The following is a 22,295-nucleotide window of genomic DNA, read 5'->3' on the forward strand; positions in this document are numbered from 1 at the left end:
TGTTTTAAATAAGTATTTCCAGTATTTCCAAGCTCTTCGTCCACCTGTCACTCAGCTATTCGGCTGTCTTTTCTCATGCCTGACTGAACGATGAACAAATCTACAAAGTGAAGCCACGAACAGAAAAAGATGTGGAAAAGTGTGATATTGTGCTTTTGCCAGTAACCGCTATGAATCACTAAGAAAATTGGGCCGAATTTCTATTTCTATTCTGCTTGTACTGTGAGCTTTAAACACCATGCTTGAACAGGTAGAGCTGGGGAGACGGGGCAGTATATATTGATAAAAATGCGTGAAGTTACATGCCCAGTGAAGAAAAAGCATGTGCTGGGGCAAAGCCTGAGACTGACTAATCTCCTTAATACAGTAAAAGATGTGCAGATAGATGATGGTGAAGACATAATGACCAGACACGAATGTTAAACCAGATTCTCAAACGCATAGTTTTGTATATATATACCGTATTTTCTGGACTATAAACCGCTACTTTTTTCATAGGTTTTGAACCATGCGGCTTATACAAAGGTGCAGCTATTCTGTGGATTTTTCTTCCACCGTTCAGGGCGCTCTAACCGAATTAGAATCAAAACTAAGACAAAATAAATGCAAAGAAGAATATGCTACTTCTTCTTTAGCAGATAAAAGTAGGTAGAAGCAGATTTCAAACAGATAAATAGATAAATAAATACCGGTTATTTTCTCTTGGTTCTGTCCCGTTTTAATCAGCAAAGTTGCTGCTGTGTTAAAAAACACTGTTAGGAAAGGATCTATTTAGGTACAAACATGCACATCATTTACAGTTCAAAATCCTTCTGTACATGTAGTAAATATCTAATCTAACAACATAAATATCTGCGGCTTGCATATCTTTTTTTTTTTTTAAATAGAGTGGATGCAGCTTGTATGCAGGTGCGGCTTGTAGTCCAGAAAATGCGGTATTCAAAATATTGACCATTGTCACCAACATTACCATGTATATGTAATAACTTTAAACTTAGTTTCTCAAATCAGTAGGTCATTGTATCCTTTTTTATTGTCTTGTTTCATTGATGTCTCATCACGTGCTGATTCTGTAGTGCAGGTGTTTTTTCAAGCTTTTTTCGCATGAGTTCTTCCAAAGAGACCACCTGTGGAGTTTGGCACAGTAGTGGAAGTAGAAGTCACATGGTCCCCAGTGAACGGACAGGGTTTGTTTTCACCTGTACTTTCAGTTTACTTCTAATTGGATCCCTCAGAATGGATTTTAATTTAGTTTGAGTCACCTGTGTAGAATTAAGAGACTGGTTTGCTTTGCTTTAGGAGAATACACAAGGTTTGTATTGTATTTCTTTGGCCAGCCAGACCAATTCACTTAGCAGAAACAAACGTTTTTACTGAACTACAGGCATTTCTACTCTACTGCACACCGTTTTGGATGTCCTGTGTTGATACTGGTCCAGGAACTTCCCTGTCCACGCCACCTTTCCTCTCCCCACTTGCTTGTATGTCTTTCCAGTGGTTTCTTTTCCATCCTTTAATACTTTACCCTGGAAACCCAGTTTAATCCAGGGGAACCAAACCAATTCTTAGGACGGCTATCCAGAGAGGGCTTGGTCTAACGTCGAGGCAAATAAATGTTGTTCCAGACACAAAGTTGTTTTATTCAGTCTTGGATACCTATTGTTTATAAAAAGATGATTAACTGTCTTATCAGATGGCAAAGCTCTTCATTTGCCTCAGGTAACATGATTTACAAGCCCATAATTCACATGTATTGCCAGGCTAAATCACATTACAGTATAACACTCCCTTTATCAACAAAACTACAAGTAGGTGTGACCCATAAAGCATTTTGAACTTACACGCTGAGGGGTTTTTTGTGGCCTGTGTCTGACTTACTGTTTGTGATTCTGTACACATTTGAAGAATAAGACCTATCCTAACTTTGAAAACCGGCTTGTGAGCACAGATAAGCACAATCAGAGGCTCGATTAGATCTGCCTTTTAATCTCTTCAACTTTTTCCCAGTAAAACAGACAAATGCTTAAATGCGGGGGACGTGAGGTGCATCACTTTATGACTGTGGAAACATGTGGCCAGAAGGCAAATGCATTGTAAGCTTCATTTGCAGGGATGGTATCATATTAAATATTCATCTTTAGTGCCACTTAACAAGCTGCTGTAGGCAGATACAAACAAAACAATTGTAAATAATTTTCTGTTAGCCATGAAGGACAGACTTCATTAATAAGAGACTGAGGCAAGAAGTGGAAAATCTCTCTTTGAAAGACAGGAAGAAAGAGAGGAAGTTGGAAAGGCGGTGAATGAATGAAAGTGGCAGAGGCCTGTTAAAAGTGAACAGCTTAGCGAGTCCATTGCCATAATCCCACTTGGAAGCCTTCTCAGTCCACAAGCACACACATGTAGCATAAAAAAAAATGGCAAAATGTACCTTTCAGCTCATTACTGTGCTTGATAGGATGAAAGTTTCCTTTCCTGCACGGTGACACAGAGGAGCCTGAAAGAAGCAGGAGAGAGAGAGAGTGGAAACAGATTAATTACACTTAATAACACTATTAATTGACTAGAAGGGGATCAGGAACATATTGCATTATGTATCTGTAATATATATCAATTAGCTTTACTGTGGTCTTGCATGTAATTTACTTTAATGATAAGCGAATGCAAAGTGAACAATCTTTCATCAAAAGGCATATAACCTAAGAGTCTTTTAAGCTAATTTAGATGGTTGCAACTTCACAAACAAAGCCTTTGTAGCCTCTAAATACACATGCAGTAAAGCTGTCAGATATTTCCAAACCTACAATCAGTGCATGGTCAAAGCAGTAATCTGACAACATTCCAGCAAAGTTACAGTAGAGAATCATGAATTTCAAACACAGGTAATTACCCTTGCTGTTTTTAAAAAATGCATTGCATTCCACTTGCTTCAGTCACAACAACTTTACTGTGGCTGTAATGACTGCAGTACACAATAAAGCATTTATGATCCATTTATTCAGACTGCTGTTCTAGTTTCACCTCGGTGCACAATGCGCCAGCCTGTAGCTGATTCATGCCTGTTAACGCTTTCCATAAAGTACAAAGGACAAGTACACAGTCGACAGATCATAAGTAGATAAATTGCTCCTCAAATATCCAGCTACTGTTACACAAATGGTACTGTCGCTGAAATACAGCACCAACAAGTCCAAGTTTTTTTAAGGGCAAAGTTTTCATCCTCATTGAAAGCAACAGAGCCAACTGCAGTTGTTTCTTTAAAACTTGGATGTGGCCCAAAAAAGATTCAGCGTTGGAACTGGTCATAAATTGGTTTTTGAGGACATTTGTAATAGAAGCCACTGCCCTTTTGTATCCATTACATTCCCAGATCGCCTGTGGTGTTATCAGGGCGGGGAACTGAACAGGATATGCTCTTGCCCCCATCAGTAACTACCGCTGAGATGCTCCTGGGCGAGCTACTTAACCCATACCGGTCCCAGCGGGGAGGCTCGGGGCCAGTGGTGATGCTGAGTGCTTGTTCACAAGAGCTCACCGGCCTGCATGTGAAGCAGGAGTTTACTGAAAATAGGGGATAAAAATGTCAATAATAAAAAAAAAAAATAGCGGTTTGTACAAATAGTAGAATGTAGACGGGTTTCCATCTAGTAATTATGTGAGTGTGATGGCTTCTGACTGGGGAGATAAATTAAAGCACTGTGAGAGTTTTAAAATGATGTAATGGCTAAATATCAAAAGGCTTAAAGCTGCCTTTATCTCATTTATCTTCAGTTCCACATTTCTTTTATCCACACACCCGTACTCCCAGGACCAAGACTCTGCAATCATTGACTGCCCATTCCTCTAAGAGCTTTCTGTCTCTATTTCTTTATTTTATTTAATCTTTTCTTGCCTTGTTCTTTTTTTTTTTTGCACTATTAGTTAAGAATAGCAGAGATGGCAGTGTGTTATAGAAAGAAGTGTAGAAGTGTTCTAGAAAATGTGCCTGTTTTTATATTTTCTTTTCTGCAGATCAACAACAGGAATGACACAAAGATTCCTGCTGGTTGACTTTTCCAGATATTTAATACCACGACATATTGAGACAAGACCTTTGGAACTGCTCTTGTTTGTCCATGTAATTAATGTATAATTTTACTACAGTAAATTAAAGCCTAATTGCGAGACAGCTGCAGACCTCCACTGTGGGGTCTCTTCTGCAGCACCATCTCCCCCTGAGGCTGGAAATAGGGCGGAAATTCACTGTTAGAAATAACAAGCAAAATACACCAATAAAGCATGTACTGTAGATGTGCGCTCCGCATTAGATGTTTAAAACAATATGTCTTTTAATTAGAAAAGTACATTGCATTGTTTCACAGAGGCACAGAGTGGACTCGGAGTTAATTATCAGTACTGAATGAAGTGACGATAAGAGTCAAATTAGCCCTGACAATAAACTAATAACAATGTTGAGCTTATGACTGCATGGTTTTATTCTGTATTTTGCATGTTATTTCCGAGTCTGACACATTTGGAATCGGTAATTAATGTATAGTCCGTTCTGTGACACCAAACAGCAATGGGTTTTTAATTTGTAACAAAAAGAATGGTGGTTTTTATGTTACAATGTTGAGTCTACACATTATTTCATCTATTATTTCTGACAAGGTTTTATTTTGTATTTTGTGTGCTTTTTTTCCCCCTTGGTCTTACAATAAAGGCGAGCTGATAGTGAAGCATACACCAGAAGAGACCCCACAGTGGAGCCAGATTGCATCTGTAAATGTAAGTTTGTATAGTTAACTGTTAACATAAACATTAATGATTGAGAACCAAACGGAAAACAACTGAGAAGTGTCAATCCCACGTTCCCTGGCACGGATGTCACTGAACAGCAACATCTTTGACCCCTCCGCCTCCATATGAGCTTCCAAATCAATAATGGCAACAGTCGACTACAGTTTCTGAGCTTTTTAAATGAAACTTTAACTTTTTGAACTGGACAAATGCTGCTATTATACATCTTATGCAGCAACACCATAGAATGAGAAACATCATCATTTTCATTGACAGGTCATAACAAATAATGATTATTCAGTCAAAGCAATGACCCCCCGACATAAGTCAAACAGACAAACAGTCTTTAATATTGTCATCATCGTGTGGCAGATGAAGCTGCTTTATATGCAAACAACACTGGCTCCTTTCATCTCGTTAAACACTGAAACATAGATTTTTTTGTATTTTTTATCGGAGCATCTTGAACGTCACACGCTGACGCAGCATTTGTCATTAATAGCAACCGGGGGTTGTGATGTTCATCACTACGATGGAGAGGGTTTTTAAAAAGAAAGGGCTTTTGTTTCTGCACAATCGAGTTACAGCAATCACAGCTGGGTTATTGGTATCATTCTGCAGCTGAATCTGCCTGCTTTGTATGTGCAGACGATTGAGCTCACTCCACCCAGAAAATGACAGCTCGTTAGGCGAAGGAAAATGGATTTTACCATCTTGTCATATTGCCAGGCAGTCAGAGACAATACTGCCAATATCATTACAGTTTAAATTTGGTTCTTATGCGAAATGCATGGACAAAAAAAACAACAAAAAGCTCCAATTGATGGGGAAGCCGCCTCACAACAATCTGTTGCGTGCACGGTCCGCCACATCCACACACGCTTCAAGAGGGATGATATTTTCTATTGATTTATTTTGATGAATTGAATTCATTTCTGAAGAGGGATTTTTGCGACAGTAAACACAAGGAGAACCTGCTAGTGTAATAATTCACTCCAGTAATAAAGAACTATGAAAAGAAAGATAAAATACACTTGTAACAGTATGATGAATGTCTACAATCTAATACTGTGTGTTCAGGGTGTAATGAATACATATGTTCTGCTTCGTGTTTCCTAATATGACTGTCAGTGAATCCGACTGTTATTGTATAGATCTACACCTTCAAAACAACACATAATATGCCTCTATCCTACTTCCTTTTATTACACAAACTTTACCCAGAGGCAGAACACCACCGGTTTTAATCAGCTTTCATTTTGCAATGCAAGACGTTTAATACTTCGTGCACTGATATGTTGCAGGACGAGTTTCTCTCCCTTCAACAATCAAAAGCAGGAATGAAATCGTGCTGACGTGTAACGTCCGCGCAGACGTGTCATGCACAGATGTAAATAAGCTTGAAATGTAGCCATTAGTGTTGTGCCTGTCATTAGCTAAAAGGACTGGAGCTGGAGAGAGACCAGAATAATTATTGCGATTACAGTCCTTTAAAGCTGAGCTCTATCCAAACACATTACACTCTCTCAGATTAAAATCTGGTGTTTCATGTGGTTTCTAAATAAAGATGTGAGGATTTATTCTACGTTGGCATCCAACTGGAACCTCAAACTGTGCAGAGGAGGTTTATATAGTCGTATAAAGACAGAAGTACAGGTTACAATTACATTGTCAGAGTTTGACTCCTGCGTATCGGATGACCTTTACGTGGAGATAGTTACGTGTGAACAACCTGAAGACATAACCCGTGCTGGTTTAAAAGGCATGTTGGCCTTTCTTGAGGAGTAATCAATGATTATTTTGAAGGACTTGTCATTTCAGGGTTGTCTGAAAACATTAATGTTTTTCCTCACTGACGCTGACAACTCTCTCTCTTGGCTAACAGCTTAAAGCACCCATGATATGTAATAATTATGTCTCATCTCACCGAACGAGAGTTTGATGGTGTCAGATTGAGCAGAACGTGATAGCAGCTTTGAGGCTTAGCATAGTGGTTGCAGCTGGTAGACACACACGTACACACACACACACACACACACACACAGATACGCACTGGCTGGCAGGGACCGGTAGATTCCAGCTGTGTCTGTGTCATCCAAGCATCAGTATGAATTGTTAGTTGCAGAGGACCATATCGCTGCACATAATGGTACATCACAGCTGTGTTTTGCAGTACAGGTAGAACCACCTCGATATAGATGGAATATTTTATTATGATGTGGTGTTGTAATAGCATCCAAAATGTCTATAGCCACAACATAACCAGCAGAGCAATGAACGCTATGGACGGATTATCATTAGCAATTCTCCATAATATGTGGTTGTTTGTCAGGATGAGGAAAAAAAGTGACATTTCAAAGTAAAATGACGTCAAAATGGTGATGGGAAGCGTTTTGAACCACCACTACCAAACCCTAGTAACCTCCGTATCAGGGTACAGGCTAGTTTCATGGTCTGTATAACCAAGTTATTAATGTTGATGTTACTGTTGCTGCTTCATGTTGTTTCTGTTTTCGTTTGTAGCAATTGTTTGTTGTTGAGCTTATGCTAACCTGTGTGTGTATGCATTTTAGCTTAGTCTCTTACCTTTTAATCTTTATTCTGATGTAGCCTTCTTATTTGGAAATGTTTTATTGATTATGTCTTAATCATTTTTCTTTTAGGTTGACTATTTTACACCAGCCCAGGGACAGCAGATGCAAAATAGCTTTTTTGGCTAATTCTGGCATATTTTACATTTGTTTAAATGTATTATTAATGTGCATTGTCCCTGATAACTAAACCTTTAAATACATAAAATAAGAACAATCCTGCAACTTGACAGTTTAGGTCAGGGGTCACCAATCCTGGTCCACGAGGGCCGGTGTCCCTGCAGGTTTTAGATGTTTCCCTGCTTCATTGCACCATGACACAAGTGACTGTGTCATTAACAGAATTGTGCAGCCCTGGATGACAAGCTGATGACGATGATTAATTAGAATCAGGTGTGTTAAAGCAGGGAAACATCTAAAACATGCAGGACACCGGCCCTCGAGGACCAGGGTTGAAGACCCCTGGTTTAGGTATTTAAAATGGGGCCAACACAAGTCTCTGCTTTGAGTTAGCTACCTCAGCTGTCCACCATGACCATCAATGCAAACACAAAACCTGCAACCACCTCAGGTCCATCAGTGTTTATCTCAACGTCATAGCTTGCTTTTCTTCTTCTTTACATTCTGGTTATTTTGGCTCAAGCCCGAGCTATGCCTGAATTTTGAGTCCTGTCTAAATTTGGCACGAGTCTTTAAAATAAACAGCCACTGTCTTTAACTAGTGACCCTTTTAATATATTGGCTTTTAACTTATTTTTAGCGGATGGTTCCTTTCATATATTTTATCTTCAGGCGAGCATCCTCCTCTGACTCGCCTCCCCCTCCTCCTCCTCTGCTTCCTCTCGCCCCCTCACTGACTCATTGCTGAATCTAAAATAAAATGCTGCCTAAGCGGTGCAGGTACAAGTAGCTGTACTTTTTTTTTTTTTTACCCCACAAGATTGGCTGATCTTTTTTTTTTTCTTTTTTTTTATCCTTAAGCTCAGACGTCCTGCACCCACAATAAAGCTACTCCTACACCGCTTGTTCTAGACAGCAAGCGCTGTAGCCCGTTTCGTTCTCACATGATCTGAAATATCTCTATGTTGTTAGATAAGGCTCAAGGAGAGAAAAATATACACTTCTTCCATCACCACTGGCAAGAAGTAAGTCCCAGCTCTCCCTTGAGCAATATAAACGGCTTTCATTGTCTTCATATTTTATTTTCATTTTTATGAAATGCAAATATAATGACTTTGAAGTACTGGAGCGGCATGCGGCATATCGGATGTGCCATATGCAGCATGTCACTTCTCCAGAAATTACATGCATGTGCACATACATTTTTAAACCCGCCAGAGGAGCCGCGGTGAATGTAAAGCTCAGTTTAGTACTCTTGCAAGATGTGCAGGGAGCGAGAACAGCAGGTGCAGCCGTGAGGTCATGGCAAGCGTGATGATGCTGCGTGCCTTTTACAGGGCGGTTTGATCTGAACATCTATAGCAGGATGGTGAAGGCTCTGTATTGTAGATTTTTTTGTTCTTGATGTTTTCATTTCCACGCTATTTCCAAGCTTTTTTTCTTGACAACGATGAAACTGTCTCACAGAGCTACAGTGGACATTAATGGCAAAGATGCCAGCAGTTAACGACCAAACAGCAGATCCTAGAAAAGCAAGTTAACTTCCATGTTTCAGGGATCCAGAGCAAAAAACTGCAAAGATTAATTTGTGCTACATAAATTGTACCACTGTCCACCCATACTTCACACGTTGATTTGTGCATATCTATTTTGATCATTTCTCTGTTTGTTTACTACTCTGGCATCTATTTCCTTTTGCTCTCATAAGTTCAAGTGCCAGGTTACGTGAGCAAGTCATTAGGCAATCACAGGGCCCACACGGAAAAAGACAACCTTGCATGTTCCCACTCACCAGGTAACAACATCCCACCTCCACGCAGGAAAAAGCCACAGCTGAGACTTTAAACAGGAACCTTTTTGCTTTAAGTGCGAGAGTGCTAACCACCACACCACTGCATCACACTTTCTTTGCTGCACAACTACACAACTACTCTTCAAATGAAATAAAGAAAAGCAACAAAATTCAATTTCTCATTCTCATTTTACTTTAAAAAAGAGTGCGACAGCTGCCTAAGAGAGAGACAGAGAGAGAGAGAGGAGAGGCTGTCACCTAAACGGAAGTCGAGGATGTATAAAAGAAGGGAGGACACCAAATTGGTGGAAAACTGAACTTCCTGTTTCCATCTTTTATGCTACTCACACTCTCTACAAAAAACAGCAGGAGAGATTTCCTTATCTTAAAGTGGAAGGATAGGGGCAGAATAACAGACCGCCACTTTGCCACACCGCCTGCTAAACGCTAGCACATTAGCGCATGTGGCGTCCAGGCACAATCTGGGCACAGACAGACACACGCACCGCTAACACGCACCGTTAGCACAGTCTATGTACAGAGTGCCGGCTTATTTTTTCTACTTAAATGAAATGAGATAAAGGTCTGCCGTGATGCTGTGGATCAAGCAGAAGCCGGCGAGGCTCATCAGAAACGAACATAAAAACGCTGCAGTGACGACGCAGATAAAATTCACACGCTCACTTGACTGTACAGTAGGCTACATTCAAATGCAAAAACAGCAGCTCCTTACACACACACACACACACACACACAGATAATGGTGATGTGTGTTACTGAGGGGAGACATATATCGCAGTTGACATGTTGACTTAGAGAGACGGAGAGAAACGAGCAGCAATCATTGGAATGACAGGGTGGGGTGGCGAGATAAAGAGCGAGGGAAGACAGATGATGGATGAAGTCAACACTACGGGAAGAGAAGAAGGCAAAAGAGACAATAAGTATGCTTTTTACATATTTAGTTCTGCATGGCTCCCCCATTTCCGTGTGAATGCATGCACTCAGTTACGACTCCCCTCACTTGTCAATTATTTTCATTTAGTTGGCTTGTTATTTCATGACACGCTCTCCTACTCGCATAGCAACTGAGCCAGCCAACAGCTCACACACACAAATATAAATAAATGATGCCTCACAACTATACAGTCACACGGGCTTGGCTGTGTGATTCTACTCTAAAGTCTGTTTTAGCATCTAACACCAACAATCAGCCTTGAATCCAACAAAAACAAAAACACACGAGCAGAATGTTGCTGCTACTGACACCTACACACAAACCCACGTAGATAACCACCAAAACATCAATCATGTCGTTCAGTTTAAATGTTATCTTGCCATCTGGAAATACTTGATTTTCATTTTTACGAGTGCCCGGTCGGTAACAGGAAAGTTGGAGCATATGTTGAACATTAAAAAGGCTGGAGATGGCAGTAATCCACTGTGCATTGATGTACTCCATAGTATATTTGAAGATTCCTTTATGATTCAAATATAAGTAATAAATCACCTTGAGCTTGCAGCTTTACCTTACAAAATATGTTTGCTTGCAGATCCAGTGATAATATTTCTTTGTTGCAGCAACAAAGAAAAAAGTTGCAGTTTAAGAATGAAAAAAGCTAGTTCATACTTTCGTAACGACGGAAGCTCGGCCTTATTTTACACATGAAGCTTGAAGCATTGATGCAATCGCTTTATTTCTCCTAAAATGTGTCTGTAGAGCAGAACATATAATTGATTTGTGGTTTTTGCGGATATTTGTTTACCAAATGATGATTGCTGTTCGGAGGCACTGGACTTTCCCAGGCCTTTGCTTATAACCCATCACATGGGCTCATGTAAAAACAGGCTATCATTGTCTTTCCCACTAATTAGTGAGTCTAGTCAGATTGCTGGATGCCTGAACGCTCGGTTTGCCACCTCAGAGGAAAGCACAGCGCGTCCTGTGAATCACTATTGGAATGATCTCATGGCAAAAACTGCAAAAAAAAAAAATGATTGAAAACCAAAAGGAGAAATTCATGAAGCTGGATGAGCGATGATAAATGTATTAGCACAGGATGACATTTCCGTCAGCACCCCATCGATCACTTTGGGGACATCTTTAATGGCGGCCTGTGTGTGTGTGTGTGTGTGTGTGTGTGTGTGTGTGTGTGTGTGTGTGTGTGTGTGTGTGTGTGTGTGTGTGTGTGTGTGTGTGTGTGTGTGTGTGTGTCTGCGTGTGTCCCATCCAGAATCAGACAGATGAAAACACACCCCTTTACACGCACACAGCAAACACATGAACAAGCAAAAACTTAAACATTTCCGCCTGTGACACACAAGCACACGCAAACTGCATGTTATAAGACTACAAATGTACTAAATCCGAAAGCTTAACTGTTTAAATCTGCTGTAAGGATCCAGATAAAACTCCACACACAACAAAGAGCATCGACTTTAGCAAATCCGACTGAATGCACAGTCACATTTATTTTATATCCTCCTGTTCTTTGCATAATTCTCCCATGCATGCAAATGTTTGGCAGAGAGGTGAAGATGAGTGCGATGATCGGCAGATGACAGCCCCCCTGCACTCCAAGCCCACCGCACCCTCCTGATAAATAACCCGCGTAGCTGCAGGATGAGTCTGAAACAAGGTGCAAATGGCTTGGTAAATCTGGCCCCCGCTCCCTGGCCTGCATCGGCTTTTCTCTCGTGCTTTCGGGCCGTCTCTTGGTATTCAGCGGGCGCTCCCTTTCAGCTCAGACTCTCTTATCTAAATCTCCATTCAGACAGAGAAAGAGACAGAGCTGGGGAGAGCGAGTGAGAGATAGATAATGCAGGTCACTCTCCAATGACAACTCTAAAAGGCAACCGGGGAGAGGAGAGAAAAGAAGAGCAATGGAGAGGAAGAGAGGAGGGATGCTGAAAAAAACTGTATGGATTTCCGTTCTAAGCTGGGTCCGTGGAAGGCATGCAGACTTCATAAGTAGCTTGCTATCAAAGTTACTGTACATCTGGTGCTTTTTTAGGCTAACAACGACTTAGCTGTTTATTTTAAGAGCCTCTGAAAGCCCGTGGCATTGATAAATCAGCAAGAAAGAACCACCAGATGCCTGAGTAATGGAAAGCTAAGCTGAGCAACTGTGAGCAGTTTTAATGCTCACCACTGTAAGAAGGCATTTGTGCCTTTTGTACCCTTTGTCATTTCTGTGCAAGAGAGACGGCCCTTCCTCATTTTAATGTGTTGGTTGGGTAATTTTGGCCACACAGTCTTGTAATAGGAACATTCAAATACACCATCAAAGATTACTGGTCTGAAAGCTGGACCCCACTGATAATTCCCTTTACAGCTCCTGAGGAAAGGTGTTGTTGTTTAACACATCTGAGTAGCCCTGTACCGTCGCTTTCAGATGAGAACTACTGCATCATGACAGTTATCCTGCAGCTTTGAGAGACGCACGGGCTCCACCGTCAGAAAAGAAGCAAGCATGTTAGTGTATCTGTGTGAATGGGTGTCTGGGGTTGGGACTCTTTGCTGTTGGGCTTGTCTGGGTGGCTCCTCGTTGGGAGGTTCTTGCGCTCCGTGCCCGTCTCTGCTTCCCCCCGCTGCCTTTGCAGTTGGGCACGCCTTTGGCTGTGGGGTTCCCGCTTTCATCGGGGCGGGAGCTGGCCTTTCGCCGGGTGGGGGTCGTGGGCCTGGAGGGTGTGGACCTCCTGGCCGCATGGTCGGCCTATGTCGGGTGGTTGGTGCTCGGCTGGGTCCTGGTCCATCACCGTGGCTGCCTCCTCCCGTGGTCATGGGTACCCGGGGCTTCCCTCTGTCGCCTGCTGGGAGGGGGCGGGGCTTGCTGGCAGGGGGTTTCCTCCCACACTCTTCTGGTCCTCCGTGGGGCGGCTTGTGGCCTGGGTTCAGGTTTCTTCCTTATCGGCTTCTGGTCTCTCGGGTAGCGTGGTTGTGCCCTCCCTCTTCTCCTATAGTTACAGTTCACGTAGAGCCTTGTTTCACTTTGCACACACACAGTTACACAGACATACACACCTGTTCACTCACATACATACTCACTCCACAGTTTTGGGGACAGATAATCGCAGTAGCCTAGTCTTGATTCAGTTTCAGAGACATGAAATGGTTGCTGTTTGTGTCTCTGCCTGTTCTCGTTTCTGTTTGTCTGTTTTTATCTCTTGCAGATTCCAAAGGCTTGTGTGCCTGATGTGTGTTTTCCTGTGTTTCTCTCATTTCAGATTTGCAGCGGAGGCCAAACAAGTAACTTGGTCCGCATACGGAGCTCAGAGGCGCCATGAGGGATCATCCACCAGGAACTTGAATAAGAAGAGGGTGAAAAAAAGTCCACAGAAGCACAAAGTGTGCCAAGCGGATGTCTGTCCATTTCACCAGGCACAATTGTCTCAATTTCCCGCCACCAGCTAAAATGAAGATTTACAGTATCTGTTGTTTTGGTGTGTGCCGTTATAGGTCAACCTGAAAAGCTTAAAGAGCTGAAAGCAGACGCAGCGTCGCCCATCGTGACAGAGTCTGACACACTTTGGTCCATAAATTAGGACGAAGAAAGGAGTCCGATTAAATGGCCTTGCTGAGCTGTAACAATGGCTGAACTGAACTGTTCACTTACGTGTAAAGTTGAGAGTGGGAATGAGTTGAATGTGAGCTGATCATCAATCGAATGCCAAGCAGGATGGGTCTGTTTTCATTCTTTGAGCTATAAATAACAATATTGTGTGATATTCACAGGAGCCATGACTACAGATGTGGATGTGCAGCTCTTGTTTAGTTGCTATTCCTATTTGAATTATGAGTATTAGGACAAAGTATAGTGTTGGTTGGATCATAAGAGGATGAGAAATGTCAGATGTGTTATTGCTGAAAGTTTTCACATTTTGTTTTGTCACTTTATGTCACACAAAAATGCTGTTTTTCCTGATGTCACCTCTGTGGATGTTTCCTAAAAATACATTTTACATTTCATCTCGTTGTGTTTTTGTTTTTTTTATCTCCTAACCTCTAATACACCAGGTTACACAAGAAGACAAGCTGATATCTGAGGCTGTACTCAAACACAACTATAGTAGTCATGTACACTCACAGGCATCTCTATTTTTGCATTATGTTCAGGTCTAATCAGGTGAAGGGCTGAAATGAAAAAGGTCTGTTAAATATAGTGATTTGTTTTGTATCACTGAGACCCTCCTGAGTTTAGTGATGTTTATAGTCCTTCATAGACCATTTATTTCTCAGGATAACTCTAAATCTCTTCTCTACCTTTACCTGTCTCCCTCTCTCAACCCTGTCATACCCCCTCTACCCCCCCAACGCTTCCCTCTCTTCCTCCTAACCTGAGGCGGGCAGTAAACTCCGATCTAAATTGAATTTGGCATGTTCTCAAACTGCCGTCGAATACAGCGCTGCGAGCGAACGCCTGTATCTTTCACTGGAGCTTTCTCCGCTTCTTTTCATACGGCGGAGCCTGTGCCATGGGAGGCAGCTTGGAAGCTAACGAGACGTGCCAGCTCTTCCCAGACAGAAATAAGCATATTAGATTCAAAGTGATTAAATGACGCGCAGCCAAAGCACATTACTAAGAAAATAATCTTGCCCTGTTGTGGACGAGCATGAATGAGTTTGTGGTAGAGGAGACTGAGGGAAAGTCAGCCAACCTGGCAACACAAGGTAATTTACTGTTGTACTATCTGCAAGAGCTGGAAACACGTCCACCTGTTTGTTCTTACGTTTATTGGTTGTGGTTTAAGTGGATATTGAATTAATCTCCTACCCCGACACAACCCCAGTTCTAAGTGATCTCTTTTCTGAACCAGGTTATCACATATTTGGCCGTTTCTCTTTCCCCAGACAGCCTCCTCTTGTGCCCTCTGTTTGTCTCTCAGCAAACCTCTGCCACCCTTTCTCTCCAGCAATTGCTCTCCCACAGTGCAATCAAAAGACTGTAATGCCGAGTCTGTCTTGATCCATCTCTGTTGTGCTATCAGATGAAGTTGGTATAGCAATAGTAAGCCCTGCTGTCCAGGCTAAATGAATCTTAAAAGCCTATTGAGTTTCCTTGCATTGCCTGCAATAGCTTTGCCCTTATTCAGGTAATACGATGTGCTGCATGTGTGCGGGTATCGGCACTTTGTTTGCAGTTTGTGTAAATGTGTGTGTGTTAGAGAGAAAGAGAAAGGGAGAGAGGGCACTGTATGTAATGTGATGCAGTCTTTTCATTTAGGAAAGGAGACATAGTCAGCACTCACAGGTTATGACCCCTACAAGAGGACACAGACATATTGTAACCTAACATAAAATTGATTTCATGGTAAAATAGCTGAACATGTGAGGCTGCTGGCGGTGGACTGAGTGGCTGCTATGGTGTGTGCGTGGGTTGTTTTTTTGGGAGGGATTTTTTAATGTTTTGTGGTCCCGATAATCCCATTAGGGCTGTTCGATTTTGCCCAAAAATAAAATCTCGATTTTTTTCTCTCAAAATCCGATTTTCGATTACGATTATTTTGTGAATTGACAAAAGGTAAAGAAATGATTTCAAATATGCAGTTTTTTTATTGAACATTTGCCCCATGGGGCTTTAAGTGCAAACTTTGCTCTTATTAAACCAAAAATGAATGAATAAAGTGCAAAACTGTAAAATAAGTTGAAAAAAAGTTTTAAAAAATATAATAAAATATAAAGTTTTATCTCTGAAAAATAAATCAGCAAATCAGCACTTGCAAACATACAGTAAGTTATATTTCCAATTAAATAAAACAAGACATTTTCTAATCCTGTTGAGAAGGCTGAGGGATGAAGTAGGACTGTCAGGTTCAGTTCTACAGTGGTTCTCGTCATACCTTTCTGGGCGTAGCTTTAGTGTTACAGCTAACCAAATAAGGTCTGGGTCAGCAGATCTGTTGTGTGGAGTCCCCCAAGGTTCTGTTTTGGGTCCTTTATTATTTTTGTTGTATTTGATCCCCTTGGGAAAAATCATCCAGAAATTCCCTGATGTCTCCTACCACATGTTTGCGGATGATATTCAGCTGTACTGCTCTTTTAAGCCTACTGAGCTCCACAGGCTAAATTCCCTAGTTCATTGCTTGGTGGAGATAAAACAATGGCTAGGTGTGAACACCTTGCAGCTAAACGTAGACAAAACTGAAACCCTGGTTATTGCCCCTGATGCCTCCATTCCTGGGATTAACCAGTATTTGGGTGACTTGGGCCAGTCTGTTAAACCGAGCCTAAGAAACCTGGGTGTTGTGTTTGACAAAGACATGTCATTAGTGCAACACTGCAAACAGCTGACAAGGAACTGCTTCTTTCATCTGAGGAATATTTCGAAACTCAGGAAAATGTTGTCGCAAAAGGATTTGGAGCTGGTCATTCACGCATTTGTGTCCTCGCGTTTGGACTATTGTAACAGTTTGTTCTCTTGTCTAAACAAGAAGGAACTGTCTCGCCTGCAGCTAGTGCAGAATTCCGCAGCAAGAATTCTGGCCCGCGCTAATAGGAGGTCACACATAACCCCTATTCTCAAAGATCTTCATTGGCTGCCAGTCTCCTCTAGGGTCAATTTTAAAATTCTGGTTTTAACTTTCAGAGCTTTGCATGGTCAGGCTCCACCTTACATCAGCGATCTGATCCAGCCCTACACCCCAGCTCGGGCTCTGAGGTCTGTGGATCAGAATCTGCTGATGGTTCCTCGTACTCGCTTCCGGACCAGAGGAGACCGATCCTTCCAGGCCGTTGCTCCCAGGCTTTGGAACGATCTTCCACTCTCTCTGCGTTCCATGGAGTCTGTTGATTCCTTCAAAGGGCAACTAAAGACCTTTTTGTTTGTGCAGGCTTTTGCCTAATTGTCTTGGGGCTGTTATGATTGTAAATGTGTTGTCTTGGCCTTTTAATCTTAAATTTGTATGTATCCCTTAACTGTGTTTTTATTTTTACTGTGAAGCGCTCTGTGACCATGGTCTGTGAAGGGCGCTGTACAAATAAAGTTTACTTACTTACTTACTTAATTAAACTAAACTGGGTCTTTGCATGCTAAATAATAATGCAACCCATGAAGGAGGTAGAGGTGTGTAATGTCACTCATTACATTTACTGTTCACATTTGCAAGTTTTTTGCAAGGACCACGAGCCGGTCTACCGCATCCGGCTTGAGGGATGCCCGGTGGCATGTTACAACGCCCCCTCCTACACTAAAGAGCCTCTCCCATGGGGCACATGTCGCAGGTATTGAGAGGTATTTCCATCAATCATATAATATTAAAATCGATTAATCGAACAGCCCTAGATCCCATTATTAAAAGACCTGGTATCTGCTGTGTTGTATCTCTCTGCAAACCATCTCCCCTTCTTGGCTTACTGGTTGTCAAAATCTCTCAAGAAAAGAACCTGCCAGAGTGCAATCACTAAATCAGTTTTGAGTGGCCAACTTTTATAGATGAGTGATGTGCAAGCATGTGTTTCACAATTCTTTTTTTTTTTTTTTTGTTAAATCAACGCTTGGCTGAACTATCTAAATTCAAAGGCCTTCACCAACAGGTTTAGGTGTTTCCATCGACCTGTTTTTCTCCTTCTGAGAATCTCAAAGGAGCTGAGTGAGGTTTTGCATCAAAGTCATTTTAAGGGCCCCCTCAGAAGCAGTCCTCATCTTGGCAGTAATGACTAGGAGAATCACTTGGAGAGAGCTGAGCCGCGGCAGTAACTGGATCAATGGAGATACTGCAGTTTGAAAATAGGGGTCGTCGTAATCAATTAGACTCTGAACCGCTGCTAGAATGATAAAACGTCAGCTGGTGGAGAATTTTAGTCACTGCCTCCGCCTCTTTTTGCTTGCCACTTTTTCTTTTGTATAACCAACTGATGTGTTTCGTGCTGTAAACTCAAGTCAGCTGCGAGGCAATTCGGAGCTGAAAGTTTTCACTACCTCGTGCAGCTCAGACTTAGGCTTTGTGTGCGAAGTTGAATCCGCTGTTTATATCCTTTGTTTTCATCCTGCCCTGCATCTAATCATTCCCTCTGACTTGTGCGCTCAAGAGGCTCCAAACACCCTGCAAGTGTCAAATGTTTTTTATTCCCAATGTTCCTTTTTTTCTGTTCATGTGCCGCTTGGATGTTTATTTGCCTGTTAACTAACCGCAGTATTAATAGATACCTGAAGCTGTGCTCCCTGTGGCGACACAGCAGGTATGAAGCCACCTTGTCACAACAGGTTTTAAATCAAAAACCTCCTGGTCCATCTCTTCACACAAAACTTTGTTCACATTTTTTTGGTACACAAAGAATGTTTTGTTCAGCTGCTTCCCGTCAGGAGAAAGTGAGAAGTCATTTTGAGTCACTGATATTTCTTTTATGTTTATGGTTTTATGGAGCCTTCACAATGTTTTTCTCTCAATCACAGCAAAATGAAGGAAATTAGTTGCCGCCCTAAATCTCCCCCTTTGACTCCAATCACAGATTCCACTCCTCTTTTCCTTGACACGCCTCTTTAGAATAAAATAAAAAGTAAAAATAGAACTGAAAAATAAATGTATGAATAAATAAATAAATAAATCTCATCATCCTATGTACCCTGCACCTGAACATGTCAACAGCAATCACACACAAACACACACACACACACACACACATGCACGGTTGCAATCAAACACTACAGCAGGACTATAAATGGTTTATGTCACAATCTTGATCAAGCTCCACCCTCAGAACACACACACGCACACGCACACTCACATACACATCACACCATCTCGTGCACGCAAACACATGCGCCCCGTCGAGCATCAGCCGTGGAATTGAAAAGCCACTTCAGAAAAATAATGGATCCATGGCATCCCTGCAGCATATATGTGCACGTTGCTGTGTGTGTTTCTAGGAGCTTTTCCCCCACAGGTGTGTGTGTGTGTGTGTGTGTGTGTGTGTGTGTGTGTGTGTGTGTGTGTGTGTGTGAGAGAGAGAGAAAGTGTGCACTGCTAGTCTTTGGAGCAGAATACATAAATGGACTATGGACTGCTGAATGGCTGCAGTCCAGGTGATTTGACCTATTTGGGAAGAAAAAGCCATTTGTTGAGGCACCTGTACGGTCACATGAAAAAGAAAATGATGTTTACCCTTTTCTGATTGTATTGTTTTATGGATCAAGACGTAGTTTTTTTTTTTTTATCTGGCCCTGAAAATGTGGTAAATGAAACTTCGGATGACACATGACATAATTACTTTGTGATTGTTTTGTATGTTGAATGAGCTTTATCGGCAGTAAACTTAATTAATTGTTTTCTACATAAATAAATTGCCCCCAGCTTTTCCATCAGGTGTGGGCTGGATTTGTTGCCGTCTTTCAGATCACTGAACTGTTTCATGACACAATTTTGCATGCCAAGCGTTGGCTGTTGGACAGACGGCCTCACGTGTGACAGCGGACAGAGACTGTCCCTCACGGAGTCATGCGGGTATTGAGCCACAACCTTCTCAATGACTGCAAGTGTCTCCGTCCTGTGGCCACTAAACAAGCCAAAATCATCACTCTTCCCCCTCCGTGCTGAACAATTGATTTGAGGTGCATGTGTTTTGTGTCCTCGAAAGATGACGCTGTGGAATATGGTCAAACGGCAAACCCTCTGAGGAGGTCTTTGTTCTCTTTTCCCAATTGTTCTGTTTTTCTTGAGGTTTATTTGAGCTTTACATGTTCCAACCTTGAGGTGAACCTGCTGCAATTTCCACTTCAGAGAAGAGTGGCAACGCTCTTAAATGCTCTCTGTCTATGAAGAGTCTCACATATTGTATTACCCAGCAGCTTTGTAACCCCTCCCATACCGATGAGAATAATACTTGCCTACGTCTCTCCCCCTCTGAAGTCTATCTGAGCTCTCCAGACTGAGAAACTGCCAAAATGTCAGGTTTCGTAGAGCTTCTTGCACCTAATGACCAATTAAGTTCATTTAAACAGAAGTGCCTAGCTGCCACTCATCTCTTTAATCCCAATGGCACCAATAACAGTGAGCTTAAGGGTGTGAAGCTCAGTTTAGAGTACTTAAAGATAAATGACATCATATAATATCATGTTTGTTTCATCTGAAGCCGCATCTACCTAGACCAGCCTGTTTCTGTGCACGGGTGATTTAGATGTCCACATATGCAAAATGTGATCCCGCTAACGAGGCGGTAATTAGTTTTAATGGTGTCTCGCAGGAATATTTCATATGGAGTGATTAACTTAGTTTTGCAACCAATTAAAAAAATAATAATTCCCATTAAGAATTCATCACGAGACAACAACGGGGATACTTTTTATTAATGAGTTATTAAACCCAGAAGTGGAAAAATAAATAAATAAAAACAACAAGGAGGGGAAAAAAAAGGAAAGAACAGAAAACAGGTCCTTGGCAGCTGAGGACGTTATAAGATATGACGAGATGGAGGGCTGAAGAGGAGGATTTTCCTTTCTCTATCATCATTTATACGCATCATTCAGATGGAGAGATAAACAGAACGGGAGAGGGAGTTGCATTGTTTGCAGAAACTTGTCTGCTGATGAACAACCCCATCTGCCTGTCATTACCGCAGCGCTCCGGCGGCTCCCCGCGTGCACAGCAGAATCTGTCACCGATCGCCTCTAAACAGCCTCGGGGGATCCTCAAACAGAGTCAAAGATAACGAATAAGGCGGGAGGAGGGCACAGGCGCTGGGGGTGTGTCCTGGGCTGTGGAAAAGCGCACGGAGCTAGTGCTATGGAAATAAAAAACCAGGACAAAACTCTCTGGGAGGGGATCAACCTGTTCTCTTACTCGCATCTATTTTTAGCCTTCTATTAAAACAAATCTCAAAGGCGTGTTTGTGCTTTTGCCAGCCAGCTGTGACACTAACTGGCTACATCTGAATAACATTCAAAGCCATTTGATTTTAGCTTGAGAAGGCTGTTTTTTATTCATGAGCCAACTAGCGGTGGTGTTGAACGTCAGCGACGGCCGCGCGGGGCCGCGACCTTTTCAAACGAAGCCGCTCCACGAAGCCACTCAGGTCCCGTGTCGGAGGTTGATTACAGGCACGACACGAGGTCAAACCAATTTGAATGAGGCTGAAAACATTTTCACATTACTAAATGTTGAGACATTTTCAAGATAAAGGGTGAAATTAGGCCTTGATTTATTTGTGTTCATCTAGTTAATTAACGCTGCTATAATGGGACACCGAAACCTACTCAGGAGGTGCCGAGATGCTTTGATCATCCATCACACTTATTCCACATTAACGAGAACATATTATGCTTCATGAAAGAGGTGATGGCAAAAGTAGTTCACACCATATAAACAATCATTTGCCTTTCATAGGATCATGAATGCAAAATCGAGGATCAGTTTTGTAGAGCTTTTTTAATGAAATACCTAAAAATGGATGAAACAACCTTCATCCCTTGAGAAATACTAATACTGAAGAATGAAAGGATTGCTGCCGGTGGTTTTAAGTCCTTGTAACCTGTTTCACGGCTGGAAGAGGGACATCTGACGATGAGGACATCAGGCTGTAAAGCCATGAAAAATCACTCCATCTTCCCCAATCTTATGCAGTTTCCTGGAAAACCTTGTAAGTGTGTTCTGAACTGTGTTAGTCATCATTCAAGTTGCTCCTTCTCTTACACCGAGGTCTGAAAAGCTGTTCTCAGGGCTGCCCTCTTCCACTTCAATCCATCCAGCGAGTGAGCGGTTTGTAGGCTCTAAAATAACCAACAACTGCAGGTCATGCCCGGTATTCAGGCTTCAGTGTATTTGTGGAGAAACAGACAAAGTAATAAACACTTAGAGACGTTTTATCTACTACAAAACACTGTTTGCCAACTTTTTTACCCACCCCGACTTGGTCTTTCTTTTTTCTACACCACCAACTTAAGAGTTATTGTGAGAATCATTTCACAACCCTGCAAAAAAACCCTGCAAGGATTTTGCTAAAGCTCACGCTACAGCCCGCTAGCTCAGCGGTGATCAGAATCTGGATGTCGTGGTAAACCTGCTGCTCTGTGTGCAGCCAC

At 42.0% G+C, this 22,295-nt stretch overlaps 1 protein-coding gene across 1 annotated transcript in view; it reads right to left on the bottom strand.

Moving 5' to 3' along the window:
• cdh11 (cadherin 11, type 2, OB-cadherin (osteoblast)) overlaps window positions 1-22,295 on the bottom strand; it is a 98,899-nt gene that overhangs the window by 52,760 nt on the left and 23,844 nt on the right. The window contains exon 3 of the mRNA XM_061746167.1: window positions 2,432-2,497. The gene's annotated coding sequence lies outside the window, so the exon portion shown is untranslated. The remainder of the gene's footprint in view (window positions 1-2,431; window positions 2,498-22,295) is intronic.

This window comes from Cololabis saira, chromosome 17 (genome assembly GCF_033807715.1).
Source record: "Cololabis saira isolate AMF1-May2022 chromosome 17, fColSai1.1, whole genome shotgun sequence".
NCBI lineage: Eukaryota > Metazoa > Chordata > Actinopteri > Beloniformes > Belonidae > Cololabis > Cololabis saira.